This window comes from Anopheles aquasalis, chromosome 2 (assembly GCF_943734665.1).
Source record: "Anopheles aquasalis chromosome 2, idAnoAquaMG_Q_19, whole genome shotgun sequence".
NCBI classification, from domain to species: Eukaryota; Metazoa; Arthropoda; class Insecta; order Diptera; family Culicidae; genus Anopheles; species Anopheles aquasalis.
Genome location: NC_064877.1, coordinates 49,722,501 through 49,735,000, shown reverse-complemented (window position 1 = coordinate 49,735,000; position 12,500 = coordinate 49,722,501). Strand labels below are relative to the sequence as shown.

Sequence of the window (12,500 nt, the reverse complement as noted above, 5' to 3'; positions counted from 1 at the left end):
GACAGGTAAGTAGAGCCTCTGGCGGTTTCATATCCTTCTAAGCTTGGGTTGTTTCTTTAAGGACAAAAATCGAGAAGGAAAACACGCGGCATGTGCCGTACAGCAAAGCAAATTTGTCGAATACAGCTCGGAGTACGGAAGGTGGCGTGCTTTACTATTTTCGCAAGCAGGCAGGCTAAAATAGAGTTAAAGGTCGTCCCGGAACCGGGTCGAGGGTATGCGAAAAAATCGATGATGAATTCCGAACCGATCGCTGGCACTGGTAAACAAGGAACATATAGCTTTCGATAGGCATTATCAGACACAGGAAATGCCTCCAGCATTACTGCTGCTGTTGAAACTCGATTACGAACCACAATATTATTGCGGCATTCAAGGATGATGAGTTCGACATCAAGTCAGGAGGGTTAACGTTGTGGGAAATCCTAACCTCATCTCTACTATGCACGCCTTGCCAGCGGAGCACATCTCTAGACAGAGCATATTAATTTCGTGCCCTATTGGTCATGCGCATGACTGTCGGTCACGCCTGATATGAAGCTGCTACCGGTTTGTCATGCCTTTCCGTATCGACAACACAAAAGATCAGCTCTCAGTTGCTGACGACATTGCTCAATGAGGTTGCCACAAACAGCGGCTCTCAATATCCACAAATAGTTGCGATCCACGTTTGCCCTCTATCCAAACCACCACGAAATCAAGCCCGCGATTCACTCACAATCTGGGTAGATTTTAGGTCGGAATTAGAACCACACAATGAATGCATTGCATTAAACTATGCAGTATACTTTGACTAACAGTTTCAGTTTTAACATTTGCTTCCTCTTGTTATAGATGAAACATACAACAATACATGCAAGGTATACATTTCATATTGATCTACCATGGATACATTTTAACATACTCTGAATTTGTGTAAAAGTTCCAAAAGAAACAATATCTAAAACAATCGTCCAACGCTGCTTTAAAAAGATCGATTTATCTGTTTTCTGGCCTAATGTTTAGATCATGATTTAACTCAGACATTTGATTGCATTCAAGAATAAAAAATCGAAATGCTTAGATCCTTGAATCAACTAAATGCAATTAAGAACCTTTAGTAACAAATCCTAATCCAAAAATATTAAAATTGCCTACTCCTGCCTACATTTTGTTGTATACTGTAGACAGACTCTTTTGTATATTGTTTTATTATTTATACACGGTATCTTTAACAGGAAACACGAACATTGTTAAGATTTGTTTCATTTGATTTATAATCATAGCGTAAAAGTGTATATTATGAGTCAATCAAGAGGTCAATTTTTATTTGCGTTGATCTCGGAGCAGGGTTAATCAGGACTTTCTCTGATAATACGCTCGAGGGTGTATGTTCAGGTTAAGAAAGGATATGGCTTGAATGTGCCAAAAATGATTTATTTTTTATAAAATTACCGGTAAAGAGGTTGCACACATCTATAGTTGAGAAATCCTTAGCGCAACCAGGAGCAGAATGCGTCAGCTATGCTCCTATCGGTCGCGTATTCGGAAATGGAACATAAACGGCAAAGAAAGTCCCCGTAATTACTCACGGATGGCGCTTGAAACTATAATCTCAACAAGTGCGAGCTGGCTAGGCAGCTTGTTGGAATGAGCACGGGAATAAAATAGGTCAAAACCTAAATATGGCAAGACGAGTACCATCCAGCGATCCAGCGTAGTAGATGCGCTCAGCGAATGGATCAACGAGTGTCCGACAGGAGCGGCGTGTAGCAGCAACAGCTTGCCCGCATTAATGACCACTCGAGGTGACTAGGCCAAGGATGGATTGGAGGACAACGTGCCTATTTGTTCTCTGGATTTCGAGGAAGCATACTGTGCGTTCTCGCTGGCGTGTTACATAAAACATAAACCTGTCCGTTACGTCAATGCCATTTCCATTTCTTTTCATATCATCCAGGACCTCGGACCGAATGGTTATGCGTGTTGGACGGGAATCATTTGCTGACTTTGTAACACTGCACTAGTGTGTTGGTTTATGAAATTATTTCTTATAATCTGGAATTGTTAAGAGGTTGCTGCCGATATATGCTCTACTAATTTCTTTTTGGGAGATTTCAACATCTGTTTGTGGATTAGAGGGAACGAAAAATATCATAAAATTTATGGGTAGACATAAGAGAGAAAACTGTGTATCTGATGGTATTTAGCGAATTAATTATTAAATATTTTTCCTCTCATTCATTTTTTTAAACGAATGTCTCATTTTTGTGTTCAAAATCAAGCTATGGCGGACTTCGATCGATCGACCGTTTGAGATGTGACATGAAGATAAATAATATATCTATCAGGAAATATGGTCACCGTCGACGACATCGGCATACCCCACCACCGTTGGTCAGCAGTTCACTGCTTACTGCTGGCGGTACCCTTTTTCATTTCGTTCCGAGCACTCCGGTGTCTGTCTCCTCACCAGAAAACCGCGATTGCTTTCCAATCAATCAATGTTGCAACATTGCGCTGACTCCAACTCACCCGGAACATGGTGCAGGGTAATACAGGCAGCAGCAGCACCAGCACCAGCATGACTCGAAGCGCGAAGGAGTAACTAACGTGGTTTGCGCGATCTATAACTACAGAAAACCGTTGGTGGGACTGCAGTGTTGCACGCATTAGAAGCGATTCGATCGGTGGTTGCGCCCGTTTGTTTGGGGTGGCCGCTCGTAGATCGTTGTTTCGAAACTCGACCTAAAATCAAAAAGGGCTATACTCACATGGGGGACAGCACGGGGTGACAGAGGGGGTGTACACGTTGTGTTTCTTGTCGGCTTGGGCAACAGATACCGATTTGGTGGAACAGAGCGAGCGATTTTTTCTTCATTATTCAAAACGCCTTCAGCACAGAAGCTGGTCACTGTTTTGCACTGTTGTACACATCTTTGCGACTTGTTTATGCATCACTTTATACGATAATTCAGCCCACTCTAACGGCAGTAGCATATACAGACAGGGTTTAGGAACAATCTGTGATACGATGTTTCTTTATTTCTCCGGAGCCTATGTTCTGATTGAATTATTATGTTGATGTTACTGTTTGGTATGTCCCTCAGGGTATTCTATACACTCTAGCAGTATAAGGAAATGCAGCGGAATTGGAGCTGACAACTGCAGATTTGACCTCTTTTCTAATTCCACTTCTACCGCCATCCACTTCGCAGACAAGTGACACGACGTAGGCCACAGAAGCGAGAAGCCAGGCTCCGTTGTTGGGTGCATGTTGGCAATTAGATGGAGTGCACATGATATCGGTAGTGGCTTGTCTTACTTTCTCAGCGGCCCATGGCTGCAATGGCCGTGGGTAGACACAGTTTTAACTAAAAGGGCGGTTTGGATTTGATTTTTAAATTACGGTTCAACGTGTCCAACATTCGCCTGGTGCTAGTGATTGCGCAAGGTTGAAGTAGTAGCAGCTGTGTGTTGGAGCAAAAACGGTAGAACTAGTCGTATTTTTCTGGTCCACCCAATGCTGATCATACGCTTGTTCCAAATTGGCTAAGATCAGAAATAAAAACCGATTTTCGTTGTTGATCTCAAATGGACAGATGAACCGAAAAGAACTTGAAAGGCCAATGACCGGGATTAAGTCTGGCTAAGATGCAATTGATGCTGACTAAGGGCAGCCAATATGAATTAATTGTTATCGCAAAAAAGAATTGCGGTACACTGCATTTGGCTTGATACATCGCAAGCATTGTTTTAATGAAATAGAACATTTGAAACCACTATCGTTAACCGTCTACCTTTGCACCTAGGCAAATAGTATTTAATGTAGTTAAACTTGAAGTCTTTTGAAATCTACCTCGGAAAGCATGTAATAATTATGCCTTAACAACAAAGTACCAATGCAATGTAATACTTTGACTATTTGGTTTAATCGGTAATTGTAGTGCCATGTCCAACTCGTGGTGATAATTGTTTTATTCGTGGGATTAGTAATGGCTTCAACATGCTTGTTTCTGGCTTTTCTGCAAGCAATTATAATTAATTAATAAGCTTAGTGATGTTAGTGGTAAAATTTCCATCTATTGCTACTTGTCGTATTGAGATTCCTCAGTTGTGCATTTTATTTCCTCATATATTTCCCCATTTCCTATTTTTTACGTTAACCGATTACAAGTTTTCTAACGTACACTTGAACAACCTTATCTTCATCTCAATGTTATTGTTATCACACTCTTCGCCACTTCCAAATAGGACATACACGCAATTTGATGTTCTTCATATAGATCCATCTGAACCTCGACAGTCTGATACTGTACTGCCATTACCACTTATCGAAAATTAAAGTCTCCTTTGTATTTATCTAATCCACATGAAGGCCGGTCCGTGAAGCGTTAAATAGGGACGTTCTCAATTATGCGTGTCTAGCCCCAGTGTCGATGTTGTTTTTTTGCTGTCCCAATCGCAATTCTGTTTTTTAGAACTGACTTAATATAGCAATGACCCGACTGCGCTGGGGTGAAGACCACATCGCACATTTGACCATCGTGTGTTGTTAATGTTGAGCTACTCTCCGCGCCAGCAAGACTGTCCGCGACCGCGACAGCGCTGAAAGCAAACGGTGACGACCACCAAACTGTCGAAAACGATCGGATATTTGGACTATTCGGCGGGCAGCGGACTCTCCGCTTGGCGACCGACCGATGGTGTGAGGGAAAATGTCAGAGGCACTTGCCATTGAGACGGAGACTAGGTCAATGATTTTTTAATTCCTTCATTCCTTTACGACCAACATGTTTTTGGGCAGTGACGATGCCGTCTGGCAATGCGATGATGTGGGCTTTAGCGATGTTTGCTGCTATGCCATGTCTGCTAATATGTTGATTCAGAGTGATTAAGTGAAAAAAAGTGATTTTTATTTTGGATAATTAAATTAAACTCTTAGTTGATGCTAGCAGTTTTGCTGATTGTTGATTTTCTGTCTTAATGCATATTTCTTTGCTTATACAAAATAACCACTGTACGGTGTTTTAAGAACGATCAGTGCCGGCGCTAAGTTTACAATCGTGCTAATCACGAGCAATCGATGATGAACAGCGAATAATTTTACTTGTGTAGGTAAAACATATCTACAACCTTTGTCTTATTGATCGAACTGCGGCACTTTAGTTGCTTACGAGCATGGCGTGTTCCTTTTGGAGGTTATCTTTATCGTCATACCTGTTTGTACTACGTTTCTCGATCTCGATGTTAATGTAAGTGTATGGCCTCTGCCCCTGCCTTTGCCTACCTTTTGCCTTGCATGGTCGAAGCCACTGCATGTCACATATCTTGTTTCATCCGTAGACGGAAGTCGATGTGTAAAGGTCGAAGTTATGTAAAATTCGTAGCACCAGCTACGACGTACTTACCCTGATGGACGACCCTCAAGGCATAAAGTCATCACAATGACTCTCGATACACTTGATGCTATGCTGCTTTACTGTTTCGACGATTTCCCTTCGCCTACATCTGAGTTCATTGGCCAGGACCTTTGATATCAGGAAGCAAACAAATGCCACGTAGCATAACATCATTTTGTTCCTTTCTTGAATTTCGTTGCGTTGTTGAACTTGCTGGAGATTAAATAGAGTTGTAATAACACTCGCTGTATTAAATGCAATCATACTTTCGAAAAGAGCATTTCGATGTTTTCCGTGGAATAGTTTGCGATTTTTCGTTAAATATGTTGACATATTAATCGTACAACAACGCTTGACGTGCTCAGAGGCCAGTGATAGTTCAATGGCGGTTAAGGGCAGAGACCACTCTGCAAATGATGTTGCGTGCGATACAACCATTAGGTTCGTAGAAAATTGGTCCTTGCCAAACTGGGTAGTAACCGAGCGACTGGTGAAACCATTTACTTATACCACTACCGGTGGATCGCCGGGAAATACAGGTCAAGGTTCATCCAAATGATCCATGAATCGGTTGACATGCTCCTTGGCTAGCTATCGCAACGACTACTGGCAATCATTACGCGGGGGGAATTAATCTAGAAGGCCATTGGTGCGAACTTTCTGCCAATAGTTTTCCCTTCTCAAGTAAATAAGTGGTTTCATTTTGGAACTGATTTTCATTAAAATATGGGGAGATATGGGCACAAGCTTGTTAATGTGTTTGGTAAAACCTTTTTACCATTAAAAGAGAATATAATTTTTCTGTAGGGTTGTTTCAGCGACTCACAAATCATTCACAACGGTGCAAGATTGTACGCACACAATAACAAATATCGACAGCGAAACAAGATTAATGGGTGCATGCATTATGCATTTCTTCTATCACCTTGTTGAAGGGAGGGCTCGCGTACCGGACGAGATGACGGCGTTCGAACCATTCGTTGATCCGAAATGCCAAGTGCATATGGTGTGGCGCAAAGGTGCACTAATAGATGTGTCCTTTGTGGCGCCTGAATATGATTTTGTCGGTCACCCACACCACAAAATACTACTACGAATTCATTTCTCTTCTATCGGGTAACTATTTTAAAGTTGTTTTCAATCTGAATTTGAAATGACTCTCTTTTATGCAGCCCGATCAGCATCTACAGCTTTGCATAGCATCGCATTGACGTACTGGAAAACATTGCCCTGCACTCGTGCACCGAGGACACCGGGGGGGTGGGGGCAGACCAGGCATTGTCCAGGCATAAAGTCGGAACTCCTTGACATTAATGCTACCCATTAGCACTCTGCAGAATGCTGGCAAATGTGAATGGACGTGTCGCGTTCTTGGTTTCCTTCCCATTGTGAGTATATCCTTGTTTCGGGACGTACAAACCATCGCAGAACGCTCACCTCGACGACGTGTTGGATGCAGCGAAAGGAAAAGAGGAACTCCGGACTCCGGTTATCCTTACCCTAGTAGTAACCTTGGGGTGAGAAGCTGTTGTTTTCGCGGGCTCACTTCTCTCTACCGTAATATCCACAGTCATTGACCACCGTCCCCCTGTGGGATTTCATCTTTTTGGGTTGGTTACCATGACATCCACCCTTTGTTTACTTTTCGGCAGCATTGGTTCTTCGCGCTGCTCCATCGCTCTGATTGGCATACGTTTACTAAAAGGTTACTACGATTGGGGCGGCTGGTATCGACTGTTACTATGAGCCACTTTGTTGAGGGCCACTGTACGCGTACCGCTGACAGGCGTCGTCGCGCGTGCCACGCGCCAATGAACCTACGGAGATTGACGCGTTCTATGCGATGATGGCATTTTCAACGGACTATATAGTTCAGGGCTGCAGTAGTACGGTTTCAGCCTCGTGTCGACAAGCTCCCCCCCCCCACCCCCCGGGCCACCCTCCAACACAGTGACACCACCGTACTGTGTGGTATACAGAAGCAGAGGGGATAGGTCGGAACTGAGCAACAGCAAGCAGTGCGGTAGTCGGAGCGGAGTCTGGTGCGGTAGTGGCGGCTGCGGCAACGGCAGCAGCACCAGCAGGTCGAGGTCATCTAAGCTCGGTGGTAGTGTATGCAAACGTGCGCGCGCGCGCCATCTGAGGGCACCCTTTGGTACGTGGACCTCGGCGGTGGTACGGCGACCATTACTTTTATTACGTTGGAGAATAGAACGCTCTGTTTGTAGTGTACTGCTGGTATACTAGCTACTAGTAGTGCCTCGCTGGTCAATTGCAGGGGTGGGGGGGGGGGGGAGGGTTGGTTCGCGTTATGCGGATGCCCTTCGTGTGTGGAACGCGCTGAGGTGTGCGTAAAGGTGTAGGCAATCGAACGAAGGGAGAGAGCCGGTATTTAGAGAGGTTAAGGTGAACTATACGCCGCTTGTCAAGGGCCCTTCGCAATGAGAGACCTTGCATTAACATGCTATCTGCATATACATCCTCCCCCTCCCCACTAAACTCTTTCAGACCCGTTACATCTGTCTTATTTTACTCCCCTTATCATTGCTGTCGATAAATAAGTCTCATATACGAGCCACCATGTTTCAGATTTTTTTAAATGTTATCAGCTGCATGAAGATACCGAACGGTCAATATCCGATTGACATTGGATTCCGAGAATTCCCCACTTTTCCCTGGCTGTTTCTTAAATGGGATGCTGCAGAAATCGGTAGGCATCCGGCTGATGTACTCAAATGGCAGAGTGCTTCTATGCTGGAATGTTAAAATGCTGTTTTGATTTGAAAAAGCAACAGGTGATAGCAAACGAACGCAATCGATAAGGTAATGATCTGATTTAAACAACGGAGCTTCTTTCATGTTATGTAGCGCCATGAAACTGTGTGTTTAAACACAGTTCACAAACTACAGAGTGGCAACGAGGAAGTGAAACACTTTAATTTTGTCATAAAATGGAAACTTTTCTTAATTTTTTTAATTTATTGGCAACCACCTTATGCATGTGTCCCCATACTTAGAAATCCAGTGGATTTAAATCTGGAGACGATGCAGGTCATTCTTATCAGTTTATAAAGCTAATTTGTCATCTGAAAAAAAAATTGAGTGAACAGCGTGCGTCTTCAGGAGCATCCGAGATCTGGCAATCCTATTGGCACCATTTTTGCGAGACAATCCGTGAATCCTCTGCTTCTTGAAAGGACTATATTCTTCTTTTTTTGATTATTTTTGCAAACACGTGTAATTTTCATATTCATTTTTCTTGCCGAGCGTTCCGGATTTCGTCATATACGCCTTTATTTCATCTCCTTCACCGCCTTAATTATCGCTGGAGTTCGTAGACTCCTTGTTTTCCCCGGTTTTACGCGTTAGGTTTTGAGGATGTAACCAATCTATTTGCTCTCTACACGAATTCATTTCAACTTTCTGGAAAACAAAACTCAAACTCAACAGTAAACCGACCAATCTTTCGAAAAAGAAACAAAGATCGTATTTTTAGCCGTCCTAATTATTACAGTGGTCACTAGAAAGATATTTTACTGATACTATAAAGATATTTTTGAACTAAATATTTTCCTAACTGAAGATAGTAATAATATTAGCTTACTGTGTTTATGGTGTTGGTTGTGAACTGTTGCTTATGTACTTGGTCTTCTTGTCAATGAAAGACCATTATGAACTTATAATGACCATTTACTAAACCATTTTACATTTAGATACAATTCTCTCCTAAAAAAGTCCTTTTTCCACATTCCCTTATCACACAAATCTCTTCAAAGTCTTCGTTATCAATATTTACCGACAGAAAAAAAAATTCTGCATTTTTTTTTATCTTCCCGGAGTTAGTCTAAGGATATCGACTCGTCCGCCTGCTTCCCGTTATGATAAGCAAGGGGAAGGGAGCAACCATTGGTGAATCCTTTCGCTCGCGCACGTGATAATATTCAGTGTGTGCACAGCGTTCGTAATTAATCATTTCCGCGTGAATGAGCTCGAGTGACAGAAATAGCATCATATCCTCATCAGTGTGCCGATCGGATCGACCTCTTTCGACTCGTCGGAAGTCGCGCTGGGTTCACGCTGAAATGAACTGCGTATGACGACCTTTCGGGGGCCTGGGACGGACGAACGAGCGAGCGAACGAGCGATCCGTGTGACGGTTAGTTAACTGAAATGTCGCTCCGTCAACCGAACCATCATCATCAGCCAGGCAGCCAGCCAGCCAGCCAGCCGGTCCGCCTACCCGAAGCCTGTCACGAATCCGTGACACAAATTGGTCCGTGCGGTGGCGCGGGTGGTGATGGTGAAGTGCGGCACATGGGGTCGACATGGCTACGAAGGCCGCAAGTCGCGTTGAAGCTCGAACAGAGCATAACCTACGCTGATGGTGTCAACCGCATAAAAGTAGCGTTGGCTTGAAGCTTCGTCAAATCAATGCGCAGTGGCCAGGCCGGGTTGGTGGTGGTGGGTGGAAGCGATCTGTGAAGCCAACCGACCGATCACCACCGCCGGATGACTCGCGTTGAAGGCTCGCGTGTTCAGTATATTCCCGCCCGCTAGCAGGAAGTGAAACAGACGAATGATGCTCCAGATTATGTGCTACTACTAATCAGCAGCAGCAGCAGCAGCAGGAGGGGGATCCTGTATCTGCATGTGACAGATCCATTTGACTAGGTCTGTGCTTTATGCTCGTTTTCCATTTCGACGCGGCCTGGCCACGAAGCAAGCGGAAAGCGGCGGTACACCGGAGCGGATGATATCCGCTCACAGATTGACGTAAATTCGATCTGTTGTTAAACGCATTCGTTTACAGGGCACTGCACTGCAGGTGGGGGTAAATGGTGGCGACGAGAGGTGACTTGTTATGAGGAATCGTACCCGTATCATGCAGCGGTATGTGGTCGGTCGGTGGATTGTCTGTGAATGACACAGTGACGCCAATGTGACGCACGCATCCATTCAGGAGTTTCCTCATTTTAATTATCTCCATCGATGATCCGATGTCCGGTACGGTGCGGTCCGGTGTCCAGGGGTCGGTGTCCTAGGTGAAATTAAGTAAATTGCTATGGCATGCCCCTGTTCACGGGTGGTCTCTTTCAGCGGCCTTACTCACGATTCTCGGGACCCGTCCATTATGCAGTCTATTGAGCGCGCGCACAGTATGTGTCTTCTGCAGGTGTCATCGTTTCGGCCATCGTTTCTGTGCTCTTAAGCAGTGTGCAGCATCATTTGGTTGGTGCCTAATGTCGATAATTTGGAACAAATACTAACATTCTCTAATGTATGCCTTTTAGTGCGCTAGATGCGAAAGAGGGATGTTTTCTTATCAAACAAACTCCAATGGTTCTCATTCTGTTTAACGAACCCCCCAGCGTTTGCTCTCCTGCTGCACACTGATTGCCCAATATAAATCTCACATGCGAAGCGTTGTGTTACTTTGCTTGTTGACCGGTAAGTGATTATTAGACAACGTCCACCAGACTTTCGACACCAGATATGCGCTTCGTCGGGTTGAGAAAGCATCACGTTTGTTGACTATGGCGATGATTTATTGCTCGTCGACATCGACAGATCAATTAGGAAGGTTACATTTCATGAAGAATCGATGCGATTGCTCTGTGTTATCAGAACATATTACTCATTTGACAATTGATGGTGCGCGCCAGTTATGGAATCTGTTCTCAATGATTTCAGTTGATCCGAATTAATCATTAATCGCTTAAAGTCCAGCAGTTACTAGCATGCGCATGTTTTGCGAACAACCAACCAGGGGGTAATATGCTAGTAATCGCTACTTTCGCCTCTCGTTTCTCAGTGCTAATCCATTGCCTGCTGCGGTGGGATAAATGGTTGCAAAATGTTGCTCAGTAGAGCTACAAGTAAAATCGATCCGGGTTAATGCTCTTCAAATGAATTCATGAATGTTACCATCGGTGGCTTTTTACCGTCGCCTTTGTTGCAAAAATTAAAAATATAGCATTCGCGAGGGATCATGCATTAAATTGAATTTTCCATATTGAACTCGGTATCATTGGTCTAGCCTTGGTCTTTCTCTCTGCACAGTATCCACGACAAACACAATTAAGTGAAGCTGGCCGTGCTGACAACACCAATGCTTTCCGCTTGAAGCTGAACAGAAGCAAATAATGAGCAAACGGACTGCTGCGATGGAGTAGTACCATTGTCGACATCGGCCATGTTGAACCGGCGGCGGTGCTTGCTGGGAAGCATTGAATCGTTGATGCTTTCGATAAATCTCACTTACAGATGCATTATAAATGCATGCAAATAAAATCAATGATAATGACTTCGGCAATTAAGTCGGCGATAAATAACTGACCCGTTGAGTGTCGTCGATGGAGCAGCTGCTGTTTACCCACCAACCCTCTCCCTGTACTCTTCTGCCCAAAGACTATGCGGACAAAGTAGAGAGGAAGACAGAGATCCTCGGTGAGAAAGTGGCGCAGCGCGTTCGTGAGGACACAAGGACTTTCAAAGATTTGCCAATGCACGGGATGCAAAATTAGTCTTGTAGAGTGTTTGCGACAAATATATCATTCTTGCTGCTGCTCTAGCGGCGAGACACTCCTCCGACCGATAGTGCGTATGTTTTAGTCGGGAGTGGGAGATGTTTTACGATGAATTTATGCAAAATGTGACACTTGATTTTACCGCTCGTTTGCAATTCATGTCGCTGTGAACAACGATGGGGCAGTGTCCTAGGCATCACTGACCCGACCAAGTGTACCATATGGACGGTGCTCGGTCGAAGCGGTTGAAACCGAATTGGTGGTAGTGGGATCGATCAGCGGAAGCAGTACATGTCTGATGAATATTTAATTTAAGGGGTAACAAATTTATCATAAAATCCACAGAACGGAACGGTAATAATACGCATCAAAATACATCACTATTTCGACAGCTTTGGATTAGCGAGATTTATTCGCCTGGTATCGCAATGAAAACTGGAGTCTATTTTTTGGAATAATCAAATGTAGAAATATTAAACATACGGCTCGTCCGTCCTTATATATGTTAAAAAAATGTAGAAATACGAGAACTAAAAGAGGGCCGCCTTACTTTAAGCGAATTTCCAGATTAACTCATTTTATTGGGCAATTG

General features: G+C 43.9%; 1 protein-coding gene across 1 annotated transcript in view; it reads left to right on the top strand.

Annotated features, from left to right (window-relative positions):
- The window catches only part of LOC126580207 (Y+L amino acid transporter 2), a 17,256-nt gene that overhangs the window by 366 nt on the left and 4,390 nt on the right, over positions 1–12,500 (top strand). Inside the window, exon 1 of the mRNA XM_050243885.1 lies at positions 1–5. This exon is cut by the window's left edge and continues 366 nt beyond it. The gene's annotated coding sequence lies outside the window, so the exon portion shown is untranslated. The remainder of the gene's footprint in view (positions 6–12,500) is intronic.